Source organism: Strix uralensis, chromosome 1 (genome assembly GCF_047716275.1).
Source record: "Strix uralensis isolate ZFMK-TIS-50842 chromosome 1, bStrUra1, whole genome shotgun sequence".
Lineage (NCBI taxonomy): Eukaryota > Metazoa > Chordata > Aves > Strigiformes > Strigidae > Strix > Strix uralensis.
Window position 1 is genome coordinate 31,850,208 of NC_133972.1, and position 24,111 is coordinate 31,874,318.

Below are 24,111 nucleotides of genomic sequence, written 5' to 3' on the forward strand. Positions count from 1 at the left end.
GTATTTGGTATAATGACCCATGGGTGGTCTTTTCTTGACGTTTAATAAATTTGTACATAACCGAATAAAATCCATGATTCATCTGTGGTTTACCTGTTCTTCTTGTATATTGCGAGACAGATAATTTTACCCTAAAATAAAACTATAAAATTAGGAGCAGTGAAATCAGAGTGGATGTTTTTTCAGGTCTGTCATATAAGCTGAGCCCTCTTGCCCAACAATAAAGAATGAGGACAGAAGCCAGAATGTTTATACAATTGATATTGTCTCTTTAAAATTCAGTGTTTTATCTTTTACCTTTCAGTTTGCTTTATAGGTCACTTAATTTTTCTTATTTTCTTTAGTACGAGCTACAAACAGAATTGCTGAATATGCTAAAATAGATGTATATTTTTTAAGTCTGGCATTTAAGCAGACAAAGAATCATGCTTAATGCTGCTGTGATAATAAATAGTACTATAATTGATTGTTGATAGAAACCCTTAAAATACATTTTTATGGTTGAAATGTACTTTGGGTAAACAGTGTTCAGTTTGCCTATTAAAATAATTCACTATATACCGTGGTTTCTTTGAGTATTAAGGAAGTAGGACTTTTCCAGCAACAGTAATTGGTTGACACTGCTTGACCTTAATGCAAAGCTACAGTATTTAATGAACAAACGGAGGGAATAAAGTTTTGATAAATAAGGCAATTTTCATGAAACCTTTAGAAATATGCTTGAAGTCTTTTAGTGTTAGATTGACGGTTTTTCCTTTTGTGAAAAGAATAAGTGAATAATTTAAGGCTATATTTCATGTTTTCAGATCTTCATTCTGTCATATAAATAATAGACTGTGAAATGCAGCAGCTCCTGCATTCACAGATTTAATAGACCTGTACAAGTGAGTGTCTTACTCAGCTTCTGGCATCTTAAAATGCTCTTTTGTGCATATGTATACCTGAGAAGCAATGCAGAAGTGGGACATTCCTAGACTCTCTACAGTACCAAATTTCGTACTTTAAGCAGGCCACTTATTCTGTTTTTAAACAATTTGTTCTTAAAATACTTGCCGTACAGCTTGGTACCAGTTTTAGTATTTTTAGTTTTTAATTCTGGTACGGTATTATGATGGACAGATGTCAAAAATGTAATATGTGGCTATTCAAAATGAAAGTGTAATCTAAAGTTTACCTAAAAGGAAAGACTGTGTGAAAAGCATTCAGGTTTAGATCCAGCATAGATCTTTGAAACACCATTGATTCTTGATGAGAAGAGAATCAAATATATTTACCAAAACAGTGAAACATCAAGGTAATTTATATGATTTACTACATTTATTCTTAGTTACATAGTTTCTTTTTGAGGGAAACAGTATTGGGGGAGGAAGAACAGAGAATAGCAAAATTAAACTGATTTCTTTGTTTCCACTGCCTTTCTCTCCCCCTGCCCCGTTAACTGGCTTTAGTTTAGTGCATGTTGAAAGGATAAGACCTATTGCAAACAAGTGGCAAAAACATTGGGATGTTTTCATGTTCTTAATCTTCCAAGCAGGAGCATAGTTTTAGGACTAGTGGACCATGGGAAACATAAAGACTGCCTTGGCAAGTATGTACTACTGTGCCTATTTTGTTAGATGCAAAATGTAGCTTTCCTAAACATTTCCATTTAGAAGTTTAAGTTAAGTTATGTTCATTTTCTTCCTGATACCTACTCATTTCAACAATGGAGTAATTCTAGTTGTTAGGTTGTTAGCTTCTACTAGCATATGATACGATACTGAACTCTTGCTTTCCTCCATCCTATGTGACCATGCAGGCATCTACACAAGTAAGGAAAGCTCTTTATTCATATTTTGAAGGCTATTTTCTGTAAATAACATTCAAGGAGTCTGACAGATGGTCTGCTTTTGACATGTTATTGGTTTATGTAGGTTCCAGAAATGTCTAGTATGGATCCTTCAGGCAAAAGTGAGCAGTCTACATGAGGATGTCATCACCTTTGCTAAAGTACAGGCAGTTTCCTTCCTGTTTCTGCTTACTGATATTCTCTAGTTCGTGTAGTCAAGTTACTTTCTCTCTTACTTTTCAAGAACAATAATCTTTATATCTTATGTCATGTTATACAAATTTAACAAAATCCTATGTTCTGTTTTGTAAATTAGTTCAGCAACTTGCTTATGTCTTAGGGGTTTTTTTTCATTTTCACTGATATAATTTTCTTCACATTCACAGTAAGTCTATATTTTGATTTCAGCTCATCCAAGTGCTTAAATGGGGAGACATGCTTTTCCTATTCTCCTCAATGCAGGGTTGGAGACCATTCTACAGTGTAACTTGTTGCAAACTGCTATCATAACTATGTGAATAATGTGAAAATCATTGTGCTGCACTGGTATGAAATACACTGTCATCACCTCTGTTTTTAGAACTTATATAGAGTAATATTTTCTATTTCTTTTGCTACATAAACATTACTTAAGCCATTGGCTGGGGTGTTTCTGTTGTTTCATTAAGAATTTACAGGATTAGTATGTTAAATATATTGATCTTTGTAAGCAAACCAGTCACTGATTGGATCCAGCAGTGACTGAATTGACTTGTGATACTTGAGCAATACATTTGTTACTATTCATTATTACTTCAGTACGAGCCTATGGTCTCACTGTAGTAAGTCCTCTGCAAATATACATAGTCACAGTTCTTCGTTTGCAGGCTTTGGATTTTTAAGGGAAAAATGGAGGAAGAAGGGTATATAAAGCAAAAGAAGGAAATAGGAAAGCAGAACAGCAAGGAAAAGCAGTAAAGATACTTTGCTGACGGCTGTGTATAAATGCTGCTGATGGTTGCTTTTAAATTCTGAATTGGCTACTGTTCTTTATTTAGTCAGTGCAGGTTTTTTTGCTTAATTTGTTAACACCTATAGAAATTAGAGCAGTAGTTAAGACAAATGGACTATGTAATTTGAAAATTGTATTTTGTCACATGTTTTAGTCACAAAACCTAGTTGAAATCAATTGTCCCAACATTCACTTAACATATTAATAAGTAATACAGGAATACTCTAAGCCCTTTTGAATTAGATATATTACATCTTGTTACAAAATTTAATGCCAGGCTTAATAACTCAAAGTATGCTCTAGAATAAAAATACATTTATGTGCTAGTAAATTTCATCTAGGATGCTAATCCAAATTAAAAAAAAACAAAACCACTATTTATTAGTAATGGTTTAATATACTTATGTGTAGACAATTGTGTTTAATTTAATTTCTTAAAACAAAATCCCAAAATTTATTCCTTCAAAGTGAGTATGTTTTTCATAGTTTATTTCTAAATGCAGTTTAATTTGTTCTGACAGCAGTGGTCAGATTACAGGAGCTATTTGGGTACTTACCCGCAAAATCAGTGTCTTCTAGGACATTTTTTTTTAAATGTGTCTAGATGGTTGTGTTCTTAGGTTTTCTGATGGAAATACTGTAGAAACAGAGTAAAGTACCAGCTTTTCAAAAAGGGAAGATGCTGTTTCCAATTCAACACTATTAGCTTTGCATATTTTTAATAGGAAAAATTATTTTAAAATAGCAGTGTATCTCATTGCTGTATGAATAGTGTTTAATTATCTCACAGTGGTTGAAAAATTCTGCATAAACATGTTTTGAAGAGAGATTTTTTTAAAAAGATTTTTTTTCTTGATTTACAAGTGCATTTTCAAACAGTTTCGAGTTAATAAAAGATAGATGGCTGATCAGTTGCTGGAATTTGATTTGTTAAATTTTTCTTAGAACCATAGCCTTGAATATTTTAGTGTGTTTATAACCAGCTGTAGTGTGCTATTGAACCCTGTACAATTATTTTTGGTCATCTTAATAATTAAGTTACCACTTCATAGCAAATTCATCTAACAATATGAAGTTACTGAACTTTGTAAAATACAGTTTTTTAAGTTCAGTCACAGGAGGAGGAATTTAAAATAATTCTGAGAAATAGCCAAGAATTTCATGCTGATATAAATTTCAGGTTGAATACTGAAGAAGCCTTCATAATGCTCAAGTTAAAAATAAATAAATTGAATAAATTGTCCTCTTAAAAATAAATAAATTGAACCACGTGGACTTATCTTACCTGTTGTTTCTATCTCTCCTGTTACATCATTATGTGAAATACTTATTTGACTTGAATAAAAAATACTAGTTTCGGTCACTTGACTTTTTGTTTTATGGAAATTCCCAGAAGAATTCCAGTGCCTTAGGTGACTTGAATCCCTTTAGGTCAAACTAAAAATTAAAAATGTTTTTAGCATTTTTTTCTTCAAGCATCTTTATTCTCCATCCAAAGGTCAATTCCAGAAGTCTGGTACTGAGACTGCTGCTCCAGCTTCCTTGTTGCTGCTGGTGTCTGGGCCTTATCCCAACACTACTTGACTGTTGAATGTGTGGAAAAGATCATTCTAAGGACAACTATCTCCTTTGTGTTTGAGTACCTGCCACTATGTGAGTTAATTTTTCTATGCTTTTAAAAAAAAAAACAAACTGAGTTTGCCTCATTCTCATTAATTTCATAATTACGCATTTAGAATTTATAAATTGATGTTAGTAATGTCTTTCTGTAGTTGTCCAAAATAAATACCCTTTCTGTAAAAAACCCCCAACACTTACTTTATAAACATAGGTGCTTTTATCCCCACTTTACTATGTTAAATTTTAAAAGACAAATGAAAATATTGACTGTGTATTTAGTTTTAAAAGTGATGAATAACTGTATTGAAGTCTGCTTTCCACAGAACTGGTGAAACAGAGAGAGTGTCAGTGGGAGCTCTTCTTTTTGCTTTCTCCTATAATATGCTCTAAGTCCCAAACTGCAGGGGCAATTCACTATCTAATTCAAACCTCTTCTTACATTAACAACATGGCAGTGTTTAGTAATGATACAGTGTTTGCTGTTAAAGACTTGCCAATTTTGCCTTAAATAGCTGGATTATATTACCTCAATTTGCCATATTCCCTCTGTTTAGTTTTGAATTACCTTGCGAACGTTAAGGTGATACTATTGAATTCTGTAAAGGAATTAGAAAGTTGAAATGCTAGCAGTGTAGGTACAGAGTACTAGTATTGGTCTACAGAAAAACACCAGTTCAAGACATTAAAGGTCAGTAAATTCATTTTAATAGGAACAATTTTTGCTTTTACGTATTTCCATCAGTGACTTTAGTTATTTTTCCTTCGTAACGCTCTGGATAATTTAAAACCCTTTCTGAAGTGATTTTGTAAGACATGTATGTGTTTGTGTTTTTGTATGTATAGTTTCTGTACCTTTTAAGTGTAGTTAGTTTTATCCAGTGTTGCAATAAAGTACAGAACACTATGCAGTACATTAGAGCCTATGCATCAGAACAATTTTCATGCCTCACTCAATTCTTAATGTAAATTAGTAGGAACATTGGTTATCCATTTGAGAAATTGAGTTGGTATAAAAATAAAAATGCACTTATGGTGTGTGGTGCTTTGTGTATCATCTTGGGAGTGTTTTGCTGTTTATCTGTCACTTGCATTAGAAAAAGCAGTCACTGGCTGCAGGTGACATTAAAAATTAAAGGTTAACCTCAATTTCTTTACTGACCAGACATGGGGCAGAAAGTTCTTCTGGATGTGTGCCTGAATTTTGGAACTGTCAAAAATTTGAGTTGAGAAGTGAAGATTTGTGCTTTTGGTGGCTTACTCTTTTTTTTGTGTACATGGGTGGTTATATGATTTCAACATGTTCAAGTGTTTAGACCGCTTGTTATAGGTTATATCAAGATCATTTTTCATTGCATCCAACTTTGTGAAATTAAACAATGACATGATAATGCTATAGTAAATAATTATAGTGAACTAATCTACATAATTTTGGGAATGTCTTTATTTTGCTACTTAGAAAAACTAATAAAAATATGTTTTTTCCTTTTACTAGAAGGTACGTGCCTTTCAAAGTCTAGTTAAAATTGTTGAAATTGGTATAGCAGCTTTTGAATATTCTAGTTAGTTCAATATACATTTAATATAAAAAAAGATTTATACACTCATGAACAAGCCTGGGAGATCTTTCTCTAAGTATTAAGGCTTTTGACAAAGTTGGCTTCTACCCCCACGGTGAGTTCAGAGTGAGCCGAATTCGGTAGTGTAATGCTTCCCTTCTCTCTCACTGAAAGCGTTGGAGGCAGCATTCAGACCAGTGAAGAAGACTCCCTTCAGGCAGCAGGGGTTTCATGTAACCTGTCAGATATCTTTCATTTGCAAAGTAGGTATTATGCTTGTTCAGTGGTAGACCAGGCTACAGGCAAGTCTTGATACTTCAGATGCAAACTCGAAATAGTGACTGCTGCTCTTACCTTCCATTTCATCTCTTGATTTTACTTACCCATGCAATAACATAGTATGCATATAATCAATAGATCTGCTGCTGCTTCTTGGTTGCTGAGTGAAAATGAGAAGGGAAGAAAGAAAAATGAAATTGCCTGCTCTGTCTTCGTGATTAAAATAGACTGCCAAAATGCACCTGTTTTCTTCCCCCATCCCGCATTTGCTGAATGGTGAATCTCTTCTGTCCTTGGCCGTATTGCCTCTTACAGCTCTCCTTAGGAAAACAAGAAAATAGAAATTTCATTAAGGAAAGCAATGAATATTGCTTTAGAATAGAACATTGCAATTGATGTTTTTGAGGAACCCTAGCATTTCAGACTTGTGTATAATTGTTTTAAAATTATATATCCATTTGCTTGCTTCATAGTAAGCTTGACACAGTTGTTTCAGGACTGGTATGCTATAGATTTCTCAGACTTTGAATTAAATCATATTAAGAATTCTTCGGTGGGGAAGTGGTAATGATCATTTCATCTGTTTTAGTTATTATTCCTAATTTGTTAAACCTATATTTAAGACCAATAATTTATCTGAAGAGAAAATATTTGTAAATGCCAGTTACTTATTTTCCTGTATTTCCCTCTGCTAAAAATTATTCCAGTCTTCTCCAAGATTGATTTCATTTAACACTTCCCAGTTTCTTGCGTTTCAGATTTTTTTATGTTGACATAATAATGAAACTGGTCAAACAAGTTGCACTATTGAAATGATTTATAAGGAAACCAAAGTACTATATAGCTTTAAACATAGTTCCTTTGACTTAAGGAGTAATTAAATCCCATATAATAGTTGGTAATTGGCTTGCAGCCTGGCTCTAAAGTCTTCATTTTATAAGCTGGGTTATGAAACATCAAGAAACATGAACTGTATTTTTCAGAGGAAATAACTCAGATAATTAAATACTACAGAAAGTCATAATTTGAAATGCAGTACTTTCTAAGAAGAAATCTTTAAGTGTTTTTTTTGTGTTTTCTTACAGGGTCTAGAATAGGTGGCATTTTATAATTTGTCAGTTACTTCCTTTAAGTTCAAATAAACTTCTGTATCAGTCTAAAAGCACTATCTGGTGACTTGCAATCGTGTTACAGATGGCATCTTTTCTTAAATACTACAATAATCTGTGGTTTGTGGAGCAACTAAATTACCCATTTGGTACACTGTTATGCAGCTCATAGAGGTCATCACACATCTGTATGAGCAGAACATTTCAAGTCTTTCAAAAAAACCACCCAACATGCATTCATTGCAGTTTTTCTGTTGTTGCTGTTCCTACAGCATGCGTGGCCCATGTGCCTATGTTTAATTTATGGCTGTATCGCAGTGATTGGCTATAGAGTGAGATATCCATAAGCTAAGAACTTTTTTCTCATATGTAGCAAAACTTGCAGGACATGCAGCTTCAAAGGATGGAGAGTTATTTTGCAAATTACTAAAAGCAAGTTATATCAGTTCCCCATAAGGGTACATAATATCACCTCAGGACTAGTCGTTCCCATAGCTTTCAGTAGTTGTTAGGTTCTCCTGGTGAGGAGTAGCACTGCTGTGTGTTACTTGCTTATTGGCTTCAGACATCCTTTTTTTTTCTCTTGATACCATGTCAGGATTTATACACTTTATGTTGCTGGTCCTCACTTGACAAAATTGGTACTGCTTCACATCCTTGTTAGTTCAAGTTGTCTCTGGCAGCAGTCTTTGTCCACTTCATCTCCCTTGCCCCTGCCCCCTGTCAGGCTGCCTCATTTGCCTCCCGCGTCTTATTTTGGGCAGTGTGGCTCTGAAGCCTGAGCTGGCCTTGCACAGGACCCAGCCAGGTCTGGCAGAGCTTTTTTAATTGCACTTGGTGCCTGTTTTATAGTTCGTTTTCATTTTAACCAGGAAACCAGCCTCACTAGTTGGAAACCCCAGTACTATGGAAGACCTTTCAGTACTTAAAGAGGGCATATAAAAAAGATGGAGGGAGACTTTTTACCAGGACCTGTAGGGATTTAGGCCTTTAGTTTTAAACTAAAAGAGGGGGAAATACTTCATAATAAGAGTGGTGAGACACTGGAATGGGTTGCCCGGAGAAGTTTTGGATGCCCCCTCCCTGGAAGTGTTCAAGACCAGGTTGGACGGGCCTTTGAGCAACCTGATCTAGTGGAAGATGTCCCCCCCACCTATGGCAGGTTGAACTAGGTGATCTTTAGAGGTCCTTTCCAATGCAAACCATTCTATGATTGTACTTGTTGACAGCAACTTCCTGCCTTTGTTGTTACCTGGTTACTATTATGTATGTCTCTTTTATATAGTTTGATTATATGCCGTCTCTTCTGCATTTTGACCTTCAAACTTTTTCGGAAGCATCACAGTGGTAACAAGTGGTATTGCTTGACTCTGGTCAGAGGACTTTTATTTGTGTTTTTCTTTTTCAGTAAGAGACAACTGCTATCTTAAATGATCCTAAATGCTAGTAAGAATTTGTTAAAGTTGTTCATAAAGGATTAAAAGTGTCATTCTTAAGTGTTTCTGCATGAAGAAAACCATGGAGGGGAGAAGATGTGTTGCCAGTGTTGTAAATTTAAAAACATGATTGTAGTGGTATTTTGGCATGTTTGAAGTGATCCTGTTACCGTAGATGTGTTGTCTCTGATGTGTTCAGAGCTATGATAATGTTCCAGTAAAGTTTTAAGGAAAAATTAATCCCTAAAAAATTGTCTGCAACTTCTGTTGAAGGGGAAGGGATGCTATTTCATGGCTATCCTTGGCTCTCTTACATTTCCTTCTCCTCCTCCCCAAGAAATACTGTGGGACTTACAAAATGCTTTGCTTCTAGGACAAATTCTTAAGGAAGTTCATAGAATTTTAGTGCTTTTTACTCTTAAGTTATACTGATTTGGATGTCTGAACATAAACTGAATGATACCAGTGTAGATGGCAACCACGTGCAGTTGGAGTCCAGTACTAAGGACTGTATCTCCAATACAAGTAGCAGGATTTCTTGGTGGTTGTTGTGACTGGCCAGCATTTGAAATTAGATGGAAAGATGAATAAAGGCAAATTAAAGTGACAGTGATGACCAACTGCCTACTAATTTAAGGTCCTCTGCACATTGCTGAGTGCTATTTATTCAGTGAACACACATACTAAATATATAACATTTCTTTAAGGTAATAGGAGCCACAATGGTCAGAAGTTATTATTATCAGTGCTCTATTGTATTTGAGTAAATTAATGTGGATCTTTATATAAAGCTCAGAACATTCTGAGCAACTTCATGTGGCTTTATTCAAGGTTGCATTGAGCGATGTAGAGTACATACTTCATATTAAACACTTTCTTTGAAAACATGTTTCTACAGTTTTACAATTTTCAAAGGATGATCAAAATCTTGCCACTAACTTTTGCAGTAGTCTTCTCAATGTTACATATCTGATTGTGTCAGATCTTTTCTAATAAGCATTAATTTAATAAGCATTGATTGTGGTACAAATGGTTGAACAAGATTTAGGAGAAATGGATGAATGTTGTTTTATTATTGTTGTTCAGAAGCATGTGTGCCTTGCAATGTTGAGGTCATAAAAGCACAGCCAGAATGTTACTTGTATCTTGAAGCTTGCCTTATTTCTCGTCTTTTGCAAGGGAGTTGTAGATCAGTTGCAAGAATTTCTCTATATTATAAATATTCAAATTTTGTCTTGGGATATTAATCTAGATTATTTCAAAATCCCAGAAATATACTCTATAATCGGATCCAAGCTGGAGCCAAGAAAAAAAATGTTATTCTCACATAACTGTATTTGGCAGAGGGGAGTAGATGGTAGAAAAGGAAGAAAATGCTCTTCTTTTTAGGTGAATGTATTCTTCCCATAAAATGTAACAACAAAAAGTAGATCAAGACACTCTTGCTTGGAGACACTTATACCATCTGACAGGAAAGTCATTTAATGAATTTAAAATCCAGAAGCAACAGTATTTCTTCCCTGAGTAAATGGTAGGGAGACCTTAATTACACACTGCTCTTGAAAGCACAGATTGTACTTAGTTTCTTTTTGGTCATTTAGACTCAGACTTTGGAAAGTATCTAAAGCAAATAGAGGAGTACTTTTCTGAATTTTCAAACTGTTACTGAGTTTTCTCAGTATGAATATAAATACTTGAACAGGAATTTAGTGAGGTAGGTTTTTGGGGGGGGGGGGTTGTGGTGGGTTTTTTTAACAGAAAAGTCATACAGTATCTTCAGTTGGATTTTGGCTTCAAAACTTTTAAAAAGGCATTTACTTTGTAAAAAATAAGTTTTGACAAAAGCAAAGGAAATAGCTAAATGTTTAAGTTGTAAATCAGTGTGTAATTATATCTAATCAGGATTTAGTGCTCCAGTTGAGAATATTTTATAGTGTGAAACTTTGCCCCAAGATGAATAGTGACCAGCTAGATGAGTAGTGACCAACTAATTTTATCTGTCTATATTCATTTCGCATATTAAATGCATTTTGATTAATGAAATGTAAATGTTGAATGAATTTGTGGTTATTTTTCTGCATGAATACTATAGCTATGAAAGCTGCATGGATTTGTAGCATTTTTGGGGGGAAGCAATCATGGGTTGGTTTTAATTTAGTTTTTAGCAAAGATATGTAATAGAATAGCATACATATAAAAACATTCTCATACAAGATCTTTTTCTCATTTCACAAGATAATATAATACATCATGTAAAGGATGAACTATTTCATATAAAAAATAAAGTTCTAGTATTCAGCAGATTTCTTCATTCATGACATTTTTATTCTACACGGGGATCTGCCTTATGTTTCTGGATCCTTTGAGAAGAAAATTTGGCTAACATAGTTTTTGTAACTTTTCTGACACTACTCTTCTGATGTAATTGCTTTCTTGAATATATCATTAGTAGGAAAAATTAAAATGCAGGAACCTGAGACTCAGAAGAATTCATCTGCAAGCATCTTTGAAGGATTGTGGTAAGAGCTGTATGTAATACTTAAGCATTGTTCAAATAGTTTTCAGCATCTTGGTTCTTGTGACTATTTTAATTTTTGAAATTAATGTTGAGATTAGTTTAAGGTTTCAGTACTTTTCCTGAGGCAAGTATTGGGGAGTGGTATTAGATTTACCTCACTGTTTCCAATGCAAACAAACTCTGTGAGTTTGGAAAGGTCTCCTCAATGTCCCTGAAGGTTTTAATGTTAGAAGTCCCACAAAATAACTGTCCCTTTTCACAGTATTTGTAGGGTGCTGAAAGGAAGGGATTTCTGTTTGGTAACGATAATTCAGACCGGTGCAGCAGTGATACCCCTACTGACTTCACTTTTGTCAGGCATTCAGCAGAAACTTTGGAAATTTAGTACTTTCCACAGAAAATAAATTGGTTCAAGTAATTATGGAAAGGGAAGTGACACTTAATGGAAGAGACCATTTGATGGTTTGTGTCATTGTCTGAGTCCATACATTTTCCACTTGCCAAACTGGAACAGAAGCTTAAAGTCCTTTTAGATTTATTTCTATTACATGGCACAAAGGTAAGAGTGACCAGAAATGTCACCGTTCTTTCAAAGAGTTTCTCTTTGAACGTATACACAGTCCTTGCATTTCAAGTTGAGTCTTCTAATGATTACATGTTGAGTAACTTGAAAAACGACATACATAACCAGCAATTTCATTATAGACAGGCCTGACATGCCCAGTTTTGCTTCCTTAAGATGAGTAACATTTCTTCATTCACATAGTGGTTCTCAAGTATTAGGGAATCACCTCTTTAAAAATAACCTATGTATCTGAGACTGGTAGTTTGAAAGCTGTTTCATTACATATATTTGTATTTATAGTCTGAAAATGTCATACTAAGCTCTTACAAAACGCACAAAAAAATTCCTCATTTCAAAATAAGTCAGAATATTTGGACCAATTTGCTTTGACAGTTTTGCATTCCGGAAGCATAGTTTTTTTCAGTCAGATTTACGTGTTAAAACATTGAAGGAAATACTTAGCTGACCATCACAGAAAAATCCTGACAAAGTGTACGTAGAAATACACAGGTTTTGTGTGCAAGTGTATATGTGTTAAGATAGGTATGAGAGGTAAATATTATTCTTAATGGAAAAGTTTCTTTTCCACTCTGAGGATCTTTAAAAATCACTCTACCTATTTGGTGGAGCAACGGCTTAGTTAATGAAAATTGATATTTGTGAGGTTTTCATTCTTGTATCTGTAAACATGTTCCCAAACTCTACATGCAGGCCTGTAATTAACAGTGTTTCCATGGCATTTCATCAATGAATAGAAAAAATACTATTTATACAGATGGGGGAAAAAAATTTCATTTTCATCAGCAATACAGTTGTTTGATTTTGTTGGGGTTATTTTCGTTACCTACTTACAAACTTCTATAGGATTTATGCACTCCAAATGAGCAGTCAGGTGTAGTCCAGCACCCTGTCTAGACAGGGGTAAGATCATTTTAGAAACAAAGCATTTTTTCCTTTTATAGATCTGTACCCCTCTGATCACAGCACTTAGTTTCTTTATTTTTCATTGGTTTTTTCTCTCCATGTAATGTACATAGGAAGTTAATGATGAAAGAGTAGTAAAGTATTCATTGAAACTGAGAATTACAGTATTTGCAAATGTAAAATCATAATTTACATAAATGTTATAGTCAAGAACATTATGAATGTAAATATGCCTTCATCTATTCTCAGTCTTATAATGCCATTCATTGTCCAGTGGGAGATGAAGAGTGATGTTGAGACTGCCGTTTAACCTATTATAGCAGCCTAAAAAAATTAAATAGCCTTGATGTAAATATGAGGTGGGAAAAGAGTATTCATCTCCATTAAGTGACACAAAAAAGCCATGGTAAGAATAACAGGCGGGTAGGTGTGCATTAAGCAGTGAAATCCCTAAATTCGGACGCTAATTATAAGCACAAGGACAATTGCCTCCCACATACTTAATCTGTTATGGGTTTTTGAGACAGAAAATATGCTTCACGGTTCTTCAGGCACCAAATATGGATCTTCTTTTGCATTCTTTTTCATGTGATACATGATTTCTTCTCCCCTGCTACTGAATGAGGGCCTAATACTAAAGAGCTGAGTTCATTATGTTTTCTTTGGTACGATTAGGTCTTTAGGCATTTTTCTAGATCTCATAACTATGCTGACAAAGTCCTACCCATCTTATGGTGCCATAAGCAGGTGTTGCACCATTATATTCAGATTATTTGGGGCAATTACTTTAGCTTTGATTTTTGTTTATTCATTTCGGCTTCATATTAATGTTATGTAGAGCTGTGAATGACCAGTGGTCGATTAACCTATTGCACCACATAGGTCACTCTTCCTTTGTTTCTTGATGAAGTATTCTTGTAAAGATAGATAATATACTTGCAGCCTTTCCTAAAATTATTTTTATGTTACATTAGATAAAGTAATTTTTTCATATTGAGTAACTGGAGAAAAGTATGATCTATGCAATCGTAAGTGAGAACAGAGTTGGTCTGTAAAACTGTCTTTGAAAGTTAATTGTGTATTGCAGTTTCTTTAATATTAAACTGCTTTCAGTGCAGGAGAGATCATTTTGATTATTTAGCCATTCCATCTTTGATATAAAGCAAGGTAAAGATTTAATTCTTATTTTTTAAAATCAACTCCAACTTTAGCTTGATATTTAAGATACGAAAAGAGATGCATTATGTGCCTAGCTAACCTGATGTAATAATTAAGATGATGTATTTCTAGACCAAATTTGTCTGATTTTGTTTTTCAGTAATTGTGTCTTACTATACTTTTCTATGCTTGATTAGAGAGTTATTGACTATTACATCTTTTTCACATGTATTAAGTTGTAGATCTCAATCAAGTCACCTCTAACCTTATCATAACTAAACTAAATATACTGATCTTGTATCTCTCGCACACACACAAAATAACAAGAAGGTTTTCCTGATTGTAATTCTTGTAACTCCTTTTTGGGCCCTTTTAATTTCAACTTTCTTTTAAATTAAAGATACTAGGCCTGGTTATGGCATTCCAGTGATGCCATATGTGCAGATAATTTCAGGTCCTTAGTACTACCATATATTTCCCTGTAATGCACCCAGGGATTGTTTTTAGCTTCTTAGCTGCAGCAACATAGCAAGAGCAAAAAAAAGCGCAGTAGGTTATTTACTATGACTTTTAAGTTCTTTAGGGATTCATTGTTTTCTAGGATGTAATCCTCCATTTTATGTGGCCTGTCTTGTATGTTCTTAATGTTCTTAAGGTAAATAAATGAAAATAATGTAATTTCTATTCTGAGATTTACTTAATTTATGCAGTTTATTGGAAGGATTTTTACTTATTCTGGTCATAATAGAGCTTCCTCTTTTCCCATAACAGTGAAGAGTCAGTTGCCAGGTTTTATATATATTTTGTGTGATTGATATTTTAAAAGAGACAATAAAGGGGACTTCACAAAGCATTAGAGCATTAATACAGCACAAAGAAGGCTTATAATGTGTTTAGCTTTTGCTGATACCTAATGATACAGCAAAAAAGCACTCTTCTACAAAGCTGCTTTTAAGATCCAAGGGAGTCAGAGGAATTAAGAATAATAGATAGCATACCTTGGATTAATTTTTTTAAATTTGTTTTAGGAGTAAAAGTACAAAAATTGTGTCTTAATCTTTCTCTTTCTTTTAGGTATGCTGCTTATTTAGCTTTTAGTAACTTGTAATTTAAGATCACAGTTATTAGGTGTATTTCTGCATTTTATATATCGCTCCCAGATGCTACAGTATTAGTTTTTATCACTGCATATTTTATGAAATGTCAGCCTTCTGTTGGCTGTTCACGCAGCATTGTTAGTGATCAAAGCCACAACATAAAGGAGAAGAATCTAAACAGTTGGCTTATCTTTGTCCTTCATTGTGACACAATACCATAAAATTACTTTACTATATAAAATTCAAGCAAGGCTTCATGTAGCACACTCTGAAAAGGTGAATTTTTTGTTATGCTCAACAAAAAAGATAAACTCTTATCGGTGATATTTTGTGTAAGGAAAGTAAAGTTAGCAATGGTATCTTTTCAGGTTGGAAAAAGTTTTCATCTTTTTCTGCCTTTTTAAAGCACAGTGTTCTTTTTTATATTAAAATGCTATTATAAATCTATCCATTAAAACTTTCTGAAATGGAAGAAATGTGCCCTTGTAGAGTATCTGTGTGGTGTGTTTTGAAGCTTCTCTGGGATACAATTAGTCAAGGCATGCTATATCATTTGAAGAGTGATAATTGGAAAGATAATAGTCTTTACATTATGAAAACTGCTGGTGATTATCAAGTATATTTGGCTTTTTCTTTGGTTTTTTATGTGTGAGATTATTTTGAGTTTATCTAAATTTCTGGTTAAAGTATCAGAGCATATATCAGTCAGCATTAATTTTTCTGCTTGCCTAAGTGAGTTGTGTATCAGAACTGAAGTAATAAAGTAGGAAAAACTCCACAAGCTCTGGAGATATTCTATAGGAATAAAAATCTTGAATGATTTTGATCAGCTGTTGTGTATGCCCTGCACAGCAGTTGGTTCAATCAATTTTATGTTTTGGGATGGTTTTATTAAAACGAGCTGCTGCTTTCAGTAAATCATTGTAAAGATGCTAGCTTTGTATATGCTTTTGGGGGACCTGCAGCTTACCAATGCAGTCTCTCAATATAAACATACTTAAGTTGGCTCACCAAGAGGCTGGGCTGAGTTAGTGACCCCCTTACAATGTGGAGTATTTATCAGGATGAGTCAGAACACAAAAAAAGGAAATACAGTCTCATATTATGGTAGTGGTGGAGAAAGTAAAAGAGCAAAAGAATTTCTATTGTGTTGTGGAGGTCCAAGGCAGGCATGATAGTAAACAAAGATAGTAAAAAAAGATGATGATGCACACAACTTGATAGAACGTGTCTGTGTTTGTCTTTCCAACTGCTGGTATCATCATGATTTTCAGTAACCTGTATGCATGTATTCTCTCGCAGAGTGTGACCATATTTGATAGCCGCTTCAGAGGTTTTGAACACACTAACAGTGGTATTTTTCTACATGGCGTTGTGATCAAGATGGCCACATTCATCCATTTTCATTTGGTGTTATGATCAAGATGGCTATATTCATACATTTTTACTTAAAATCTGGCACTGGAACAGATCATTCCCATGTACATTCAAAGATTTTATTACTTCTTTCTTGATGTGCTTTGAAAATAGAGTAGGTAGAAATCAAACTTCTGTCAGGTGAGTTAAGGTTAAAGATGCATAGTATGTCAGAAGCATTAATTAATTATTTCCAATTAATTAATTTTTAAAAGTAGAAGTTGGGAAAACAAAAAATTCTGACAATAATAAGTAGTTAATCCATCAGCTACCCGACAGTAGTGTGCTCAGTGCAGGTCATCCTTCCTGTATGAATGAGACATCACACAGAGTGCGTGTACCTTTCTCCTTCACCTCAGACTTCCTACCAGCATCAAGTTTATGATCCTTCTTCTACCCCTCGCAACTGAAAGGGCTGAACATTCACAGCTACAGACCTATTCTCCATCTTTCTCAGATAAGGCCGTTTTGTAATCTGGTTTTGTTCTGATTTATTGAAGAAGTAGGTCTTCTTTTGTACGTTTTCATCTACTGGTTACCTGAGAAGGTGAATTTTACATGTCTTATAAAACATGTAAATCCAGTAGGATTCTGTTTTGCTGAGGAAGGCAGAAAAGTCTCCAACCTGACCTGGCTGTGTTGAAGGATTTGAAGTTGCCAGAAAGATTGTGATGCTTATTATCAAGTCTACTGTCCACAGCAGGAAGAGCTGTGCTTTTACAAAAGAAAGATGTATGAAGTTGTTTAAGCAGTTCTTTAGGTGCCTGGGAATTAGAAGGCCAAATATTTTGCCACTTTTCCTTGCAAATCCATAAGAAATTTAGGTGAACATGGAGAGAAGGCAGAAAGGAATGAAGACAGTCTTTAAAGAGAGTGAATTTATTTTCCTCTGCTGATCTCAGTAGCTTTATCAGAGATTTCAAAAGTCTGTAGTTGGAGGGTAAATATTTTGTTCAGGACTCCTTTTTATTTGTACATCTAAGACTGTTTCAAACACCTGATAAGATAAACAGATGCTAACAACACTTAAGAGCTGGAAAAATACAAAGCTTATCAAAGCAGGTTCTCATATCGTTACACTGGTGAATCTCTTCGATTCCCTGACCAAGCAGTCATGCATTCATTATTAAATGCACAGCTTTCACATATCCATTTGCAAACTTAATACACACCAATTGCACAGTGACCAAAAGTCGAGTCAAGTCTTGATGAAGCATAATACATAGTTTGAAAGATGTGATACTTGTTTCTGTAATTGGTGCTCTGTGTTTCACAGTTTCAATCTTTGCATGAAGAGGTAATAAAAAGATGGGATGATAGCTCTTTGTTAATATACTGGATATAATAGCTTGGTGCCTTTTAACCTGATATTCTTGAATCTTGATATGCACTCGTGCAACTGATATGCTTTGAAAACTTAATTTCACTTTACAGATATTTTGTATGTGCATATGCTCAAAATATTTTGTAGATTAGTCTTACAATTTGTGAGCATGTAACTTTATTTCCATAAAAAAGCTTTTATGACAGATTTGTCTACCTTTCCCAGCTGGTTGCAAAGGCATTCTTTACTAGGTAAATGAATACAGCAGTTTGTTGAGCTTACAGACAATGCTAGCACCACCAAACCCAAAGGTTTTTCAGGCCTTTGTTAATGCGCAGTTTCCTCGAATCTCTAAATATTGTAAATGTTACTGACAGAGAAAATTGAGTCAAATTCATAGTCAGAAATTTCTTAATAAGGTACAAATTGTTAGTTTGGACTTGATTCCCTATTGATGAAAATTGTGTTTCTGAAATATAGCTATATTAGTTTACACAGGAGATATCACAGTGCTTTTACGTATGAGACATAGTAGTCAGATTGCTGTTCTGTGCTGCAGAGAGCTCAACGAAGGTGAGAAGTGCTTATAAACAAAATTATGTACAAAAGATATTATACTGCAGCCACATATTTAAGGACTTCATGTTGACCCCATCCTCTCTTACTAGCAACACGCTAAATTATTTTAAAACACTTGCATTTCCATTTTTTGTGAGTGTGTGTCTCTGGACTGCTAGAATTGGCAAAAGGAAAAGTCAGTGGGGTTTCTAGGAAGCTGTCTTCAGTATACCTTTTCATTTAATATGCAAATTAGTATTAATGATGAGAACAATGGGAACTGTGAGTGATGGCTCACCTGCAAGAGTTAAGATGCTTTCATGGTAACAGTAGAATTTTCAAACCTAGTGAAGTTTTAGTTCAGAATTTATTGGTAAAAAGTAAAAGTATGAGTGCTAAAGATACTTTTTTTTTTTTTTTTAATACAGAATCTCAAGTATAGCTTAAATGGAAGCTGTTAGAAATTCCTCTAACTCAATGTTAAGCCATGTCATATAGTGCCATCTTCCCCTCCTGTTTTTCACCTGAAAAAATTGCACTCAAGAGGAAGCAATTCTGCATAACAGACATTCCTCTCTATTCTCTAGCAACTGAGGAAAATCTGCAGTGCTTCAGATTTTGTGTTGATCGTTTCAATGATAGTGACCATAATGATGCCACCTTAATTTATAGTGGAAGTATTAACGTAGGATATAAGCAAAGTTGCAGTGATGCAATGATTCTTTTGTGGCATCTGAGAAAATCTTTACTGAAAACCTCTTCTTATACCTCACGGTTCAAATACACACCAGTGAAATTTGCAGTGATGCTACAAGTTACTAGTTCATAAAGCCTTGCAAATTTGTGTCCAACTCAGGCAAGCAAAGGGGGTGGTATCCTCTCTGTTCCACCCGAGGAAGAGGAGCTTGCTGGTCAAGTCTTTCATCAAAGTGAGAAGGGCAGGATTAGAAGGGGAGGTTGAAGAAGCTATCCACAGGCTCTTTTAGCATTCTTACTAAAGAAGCAATGTGGCCAGCCAAAGGGAGAGTTTGCAACAAGGGAATGCTTTGTAACTGAGGCAAGATTGTGAGGATTCATGTTTGGTTTTGATGCATTAATAAATCCCAGTTTACACTTCTTACAAATCTACATTTGTCAGGATTCAAGCTGGTAACATTCTTTGTGTTAAAAACATGCAAAGGTAAAGAAGGATGCTTAGAAAGCTCAAAAGAGCTACAGAGTTCTTCAGTTTGGAGGATATCAACAGAATGCTGAAGAAATATGAGTATTGCAGAGATTTTGGCTGTATTAAATGTCCACTTTGCTCACAGAATGTATGTTGCTAAGATCTTCCATGTAAGTACTGGCAAAGACCCAGGTTTCACTTTCATTGAAGGCCACCCCAACTGTAATAACTGAGGTCAGGAGATTGCAGTATTTATATATTCATCAGGTGCACTTTGTTTTAGTTTTGATATTAAAATGTGGTAAATTGCTATTCAGGTATGAATAGAGAGTTCATATTCCTAATTTTTATTATACTCTGAGAGGATTCATATTTCAACTTGAGGTTGAATGTTTTTTAAGAGTGTTCAAAGAAATGTAACATGTCCAGCTTCTGATTTGGGGACAATAAAGACAGATTGTTGTCTTTCGTGGCAATTGAGAAGGTTACTATTTTAAAATATGTATGTGTCTGAGGTTGCAAAAGGGCTAAAGAAGAAAGATAAATGCCTCCTGCATTTAACTGATGTGCCATTTATGTCAGTTAAAGAACAGGTTGCTTAAAAGTGGGAGATGCACCACCTTTCAGGGCTCCTTGTTGGATCATCTGCCAGTCAACAATGTACCGTGACTCTGGGGAATGTAATTGCCTTTCCAGCTTTTCATCTCATGAAACCTGTAGGGAGAAGGTGCTGAGAAAAGATAGTTAAAGCTAACAGTGATAGGCATTGATCATGTCTTCTGCTTTCTGGTGAGCTAGCAAATGAGGAATATGTCTCTTTCTTCGTAATGGTTAAAATGGGATGAGCTCAGGAACATCTGAACTTTAGGCATGAGAGGCTTTCAGACCCAGGAGGACACAAATGGTCTGTTTAGGCTTGGACAGGGAGGCCATACCATCTATAGGGATGAGTAGGCTTCTGCCATGAATAGCAAAACAAACAATTTGACAGGTACAAGAACTGTAACAGTCCCCTGCTTCCTTCCCACCTCTTGTTCTGTTTTGAATTGCATTATGGATTTTAAATTTACACAAAGGTAAATGATGTACAGCAAAACCAATATTTATGTAGAATATATATAGAAAAGAATGATATGTGCTTTTATTGTTCTTCAGTTTAGATCTGTAGCATCAAGATTATAGGAGAAGGATGGACTAAAACATATTCATAGTTATAAGGCCTACTAAGGAAGAATTTGATTGTATAAACATATGCTATTTTCCTTCTAGTGCTGTAAATGTAAAGGGATAACTTCTTTCCACTCCCCTGACTTTATTTTCTCCTCAACATTTTAGATTTTTAACTTAACTTTAACAATTTGATATTGGGTGAAGAACACAATATAATAGCAACATTTACTGTGGTTTTAGATCTTTTTCTGATACAGCTGACTTTTAGTGCTTTGTAATGTCTAGCATCAAGTTAATATTTTAAGCATTGGCAATGACAAATGAAAAAAACACAACTGTAGCATCTTACATGACTAAAATTTGATTTGCACCGGCTCAGAGTTTCACTCCATGCTGGACTCCAAGCTTAAAGTAGAGATGCTGAAAGTTTAGAGGCTAAACGCTTGACTTAATGTCTTGGGCAGGGGCGGGGGTTGACTCCCATTCCACTTTTGATGCATGAACACAAGACTGTATTTCTTTGGGAAGTACCTTTATTTTTATATTATAACTCATTGTAGCAGATTTTTTAGATTATTTTCTTAGCATACTTTCTTCTTTTGGATAGTCTGAAATACTTTGTTTACTATTCACCCACTATTCCTCCAAACAAATTTAATGCTTCATCTATGCTGAGCACCCCACAGGAACACATGACTTAGGAAAGGGACAAAATCAGCAGAAAAATAGGTGGTCTGAGCATTTATGCATTAAATATGCATGTTAATTAGAAAAAATTAGAAAAAATATGAAAACAGATGTTACATAAATTATTTCAGTCTCAGGACAGTAGTAACTTATACACTGACAATAACTTTAATACGTGCATGTGTATGTCTGTTTCTGTATTTTGGAACATCTATGCACTTCCTACATGGATAGCACTAGAAAAATAACTTCTAGCTTAGGTAGGCCCTCTGAACTTCACCTGTACTTCTGGATGTTTCTCTCCTGTGTCATACTATCAATTGAGCTCCTGAAAGAAAGTTCTGAAAAAGGCACTGCCAACAGAATAGGTCTACTCTTAAGACTCACAGAGGGTATTTCAGGTAACTGGCATTAAATAGATCGAAAACATTTTTTCAGCATATTGGTATTGTACTAGGCAGCTGAAATTTTAAGATGTAGTTGCAGTCAAGTCCTTTATTCTCTGACACACTCCATTCTTTACTCTGGTCTCTTTTAGTTCTCTTAGCTCCTCTGTGGTGGAAAAAAAATTCCTAAGGCTTGCTAGTAAAAGGTAGTCCAGCAAAGACAGCTAAAACGTTGAGAACATGTTAACCAAAGAGAGAATTTTGTAAGTGGATATTCATGCTAGAATTCATCTGCTCTTAGTGCAGTCATTTTGTCATTTTATAAAGAAGACACTTCTGACTGACAACCAATTTTCTGAATATAAATTCTGATATAATTTGAATAATTACATAATTTCTGTCCACGTTAAAAAAACAGACATATGTGCAGTTCGTATTCTAATTATCACCACCAGAGACTGAAAAGTTAACTTCTCAGAAAATGAAGGCAATACAACATGCAGTAAGGGGAAATGTTGAAAAATAAAGACCTGTAGCCTTCTGTAATTTTTCAGATAATTATTTCAGTATAACATTCTACTTTTTTAGCTTGATAGCTTTCATATTCTTTGAAACCTCTTATGTTTCTGGTTTGTGGGTTGGTGGGTTTTTTTAATTTTTGTAAAATCCAGTGTATACAGTAGGAAGATAAAAGGCTGCAAGAAGTAGACAATGAATTGTGGAAGAAGAGAGATAACAATATTTCTAGCAGATTGTTAGTATTGAAGAGTTTTTAAAATAGTGTTCAGGGTATGCAATTGCTATTCTAGCAGATGCATTATGCTAGTAAATGTATGAGAATGTGGTACTATATGAAAATGAATTACAGAAAACTATTAAGAAATCTTATTTATGTCTTGAAGAGGAAATATATTATCGTAAATCCTACTTTACACCAATAAATTCTGTTGCCTACACAGAATTATTTAAACAGGAAAAAAAAATCAGTGATGTGTTAATCCTTCACTGCACATGTATTCATTCACATTGCAAGAGTCAGACCGCATGGGGAGGAAAGGAAGTTGTATAAAAAGGAGTAAAATTGTTCCAGCTGTGTATCTTGAATTTTCAGGAAAAAACTACTTTGGAAACTTCAGTATTCAGTCTCAAACCCATAGTAGTGATGACTTGTAAGCCTGGTTTCAGCCACCTTTTTTCTCTGAGATATTGTTGCCTTTTCTTTGCTAGTTTTGTATGTTTTTGTGAGCAGGCTGTCTTTAATTTCCCTGTCGCCTCCTTGAGAAGTCATTTCCATACTGCAGCACACACAGATGATTCCATTCCCCTGGAAGATACTTCTTTTACTGTTACTTTCTAGTGGAATAAGAGCAACCTTAATCTCTAGGCTCAAGCCTGTTAGGATCCTTCCATGCCTTTCCTGCCCTGGTCGTTTTAGGGAAGTAACTCAGCTGTGCTCTAGCATGGGTTCTAGCTTTGGTAGAAGTGTCCAAGTGTTTTGCCGTAGTCAGCTGAAACTGGTATAAACCTTTGGTCCTTGTACCTTGGTACTCTCATGGTTGCTGATTTTACGAAAATAATAATGGTAAAATTGTAATTCCAGCTTGAGACAGTATCCATCCATTAATTTTGTGATGGTGGGAGGGAGCTATACATCTGCATTCAACCAGCCTTTTGGTTTAAGGGTGGATCTATGCAATTCAGGTGCATTTCCACAGGTATTATGAACCACTATGATTTTGCCTAATTAAAATGTGATTATTAAATTAATTGCCTAATATGCCTAATTAAATGCCTAATATGACTATTGAAATTTTCTTTGGCCATAGAGCATAGTGAAATTCCTTTCCTGCCAGAAAGCAATGGTTCATTCAGGTAACATTCCCTGTTATTCCTTGGTCTGGTGACCTTTCTTCCAGATTCAAGAAGCACAATTCTGAGAGAAATTTGGAGAGAGCAGCTGCTTTGCTTTTGAAAACCATAACCTTACACAATCAGAACTGGACTTTCCAAGGATCTCTGCTACCATTTAGGCATCAATAAATATTAATAAAAAAAAAAAAATGGGAGAGTGTTTGAAAGAAATTATGACATGTCACTTTGTTTATTAGTTAAATACCTTGTATTAACCCTGTGGGCCCTAGCAATGCCATTGATTTCAGTCTGTCTTGGATAGTGTCCAGGTGGTTCTGATTCAAGTTCTGATGTGGCCATCTAGTTCTCTGGATCTGTGGTGGAAACATTACTGGTGCAGAAGTTCGCATTCAACTTCCTCTGCATCATTCCTTTTCTGTTTCAAAATGTGGGATCAGAGAACTTCTGTAAGA

The 24,111-nt window shown here is 34.8% G+C and overlaps 1 protein-coding gene across 7 annotated transcripts in view; it reads left to right on the top strand.

Moving 5' to 3' along the window:
• TBC1D5 (TBC1 domain family member 5) overlaps window positions 1-24,111 on the top strand; it is a 329,005-nt gene that overhangs the window by 65,713 nt on the left and 239,181 nt on the right. For 4 of the 7 annotated variants that reach the window (XM_074861379.1, XM_074861400.1, XM_074861371.1 and 1 more), the window contains one exon: window positions 4,318-4,472. The exons of the other annotated variants lie outside the window; for them this stretch is intronic. The gene's annotated coding sequence lies outside the window, so the exon portion shown is untranslated. The remainder of the gene's footprint in view (window positions 1-4,317; window positions 4,473-24,111) is intronic. 7 annotated transcript variants of the gene reach the window in all.